Source organism: Zootoca vivipara, chromosome 10, assembly GCF_963506605.1.
Source record: "Zootoca vivipara chromosome 10, rZooViv1.1, whole genome shotgun sequence".
Lineage (NCBI taxonomy): Eukaryota > Metazoa > Chordata > Lepidosauria > Squamata > Lacertidae > Zootoca > Zootoca vivipara.
Genome location: NC_083285.1, coordinates 30,636,532 through 30,639,371, shown reverse-complemented (window position 1 = coordinate 30,639,371; position 2,840 = coordinate 30,636,532).

The following is a 2,840-nucleotide window of genomic DNA, read 5'->3' as shown; positions in this document are numbered from 1 at the left end:
CACAGTTGATCACAGCGATCCTATGAATCTCTTCCCTCTGACGGGGCCAAATGAGATCCAGTTCAACATGTCCACTATAAGGTCTCCTGACATTTCTCCCCACTTTTTATTAAAAGCATCTTACATGGGCATCCACTTTGGGTTGCAGCTGCAGTAGAGGAGGGACATTTAACCCCAGACTTTATTGGCCTAAATTGTAAAGGTAAAGGGACCCCTGATCGTTAAGTCCAGTCGTGGACGACTGGGGTTGCGGCGCTTATCTTGCTTTATTGGCCGAGGGAGCCAGCGTACAGCTTCTGGGTCATGTGGCCAGCACAACTAAGCCGCTTCTGGTGAACCAGAGCAGCACACGGAAACGCCTTTTACCTTCTTGCCGGAGCGGTACCTATTTATCTACTTGCACTTTGACGTGCTTTCAAACTGCTAGGTTGGAAGAGCAGGGACCGACTGAGCAATGGGAACTCACTCTGTTGCGGGGATTCGAACCGCCGACCTGATTGACAAGCCCTAGGCTACTTTATTGGCCTAAATTGTACCCCATATTTTCTGCAGAGAAGCAAACAGCAACAGGGCGGGGAGGAACATACAATCCTGCTCACCTTGAATCTGGTTAGTCATGGTGCTGCTGCTTAGTTTAATGGGAAGTGGAGGGGTCAGTGAAGTGCAAATTGGCTCTGCTGGCATATTTGCACTAGGCTACCATTGCCTAGTCCCCTCCCCTTCTATCTCCCATTAAGCAGTGGCAACCAAGTGGAGGTTAGGAGAGTGAGATGCCCAACCATGCTGTCCACTACTGAATTCAGGCTTACAAAACAGCATGGAATGATGGATTTAAAAGTGCAGCCCACCTCCAGTACCATATCTTTAGTCCAATTTATGTACCCCTATAGTCCCCCGCCCCGGCAAATACAAATGGTACTAGGCTACTAGTAGCTGTTTATTCCCTGGTTAGAAGATTATCTAGATTCTATCACACAGCCACGGATGGATTGCTTGCAGAAAACTTAAGAGGGCAAATTCCAAGTTGGCTTATTAACTATTCTTATTTTATTATTTTTTGTTTATAATCCAGGAACTAGGATTCACTGTGGCTCAAAAACATGGATAATACACAGAAAGCTAAAAACATAAAAGAACAGCGGAAAAGTAATTCTAATAGAACTAAAATGATATAAAAATTAACAATTCTAGTAAACGAATCTAGTACAGTGGAACCTCGGTTCTCGAGCTTAATCCGTTCCAGGAGTCCGTTAAGACTCCTGAAACTGTTCGAAAACCAAGGCACGGCTTCTGATTGGCTGCAGGAGCTTCCTGCACTGAAGCGGAAGCCACATCAGATGTTCGGCTTCCGAAAAACATTCACAAACCAGAACACTTTCGGGTTTGCACCATCGGGGAGCCAAGCCGTTCGGGAACCAAGGTACCACTGTACATAAACAACACAGTGCTATTAAAAGTTTTTGTTTGTTTTTTAGCACTGGCTCCTGGTGGAGTACAGGGTCAGGTTTAAGGTGCTGGTTTTGACCTTTAAAGCCCTATGCAGCCGAGGACCCTTGTACCTACGGGACCGCCTCTCCTAATATGCCCTGCGAAGGACCTTAAGGTCCATAAATAACAACATTTTGTAAGTCCTGAGCCCCAAGGAGGTTAGATTGGCCTCAGCCAGGGTCAGGGCTTTTTCAGCTGTGTCCCCAGCCTGGTGGAACACCCTATCGCAGGAAATCATGGCCCTGCAGGATTTGACATCTATCCGCAGGGCCTGCAAGACGGAGCTGTTCCGCTTGGCCTTTGGGTTGGACTCAGTCTTAACCCCCCCCCCTTTATTTTTTTTGTTGTAACCCCTTATATGGGATTTTGTATAAAAATTTTCCCTTGGCTCTGTTTGCTGGCCCATGTAGAACCAGCATGGATAGTTGGCCCCGGTGAATATTTGACGTTTTCTCCGCTTGTGGCTTTGATCTATGGGCTACCACTAAAACGAGGCTGCATTTTAAACTGTATTCTAATTTATATTTCAATCAACTGTTTGGGGTTTTTTTGTTTTGTTTTTAATGTTTTTACTGTATTTATGTCCGTGTTAGCTGCCCTGAGCCTGGTCTTGGCCGGAGAGGGCAGGGTATTAATAATAATAATAATAATAATAATAATAATAATAATAATAATAATAATAATTGTTGTTGTTGTTGTTAGGTCGGTTCCCTAAAGCATGCTGAAATAAAAAAAATTCACCTGCTAGCAATGAGGGAGCCAGTCTGGCCTCTTGAGGAAGGGCATTCCAAAGCCTGGGAGCAGCCACCGAGAAGGCCCTCTCCCACATTCCCACCTGTGATGGTGAAAGGGCAGAGAAAAGGGCCTCCTCTGAAGATTTCTCAGCCCAGTCAGGTTCATCCTATCCTATATAATAATGTCCAAGTTGTCCCTGCGTCCAGTTGTCCCGTGTGTCCCTGGGGTACTGCGCATGTACCCCAGAGACACAGGGATTGGACGGAGGGACAACGGCCAACCGCCGCTCCGCCAACCGCCGTTCCGAAGCCCAGTCTCATGCTGGAGGTGCGCGGCGAGGCGGCGGGGGAAAGAAGCGCTCCCCCCGGCAGCCTTGCCGCGCACCTCCGGCATGGGACGGCGCTTCCTCGGCCGAAGCGGCAGCGGGCGCCAAGGGAATCCGGCTTTGGCTTGGCGGCGGCGGGAAGAAGAGGAGGAATTCCTCTTCTTTTTCCCACCGCCGCCAAGCCAGTCCCCAAGCCGAAGTGCGGCGCGGTGGGGGCTTTTCGCTGTTTGACTTCCCGGAGTGAAGGGGGAGGCAAACGGCAAAAAGCACCCGCCGCGCCGCACTTTGGCTC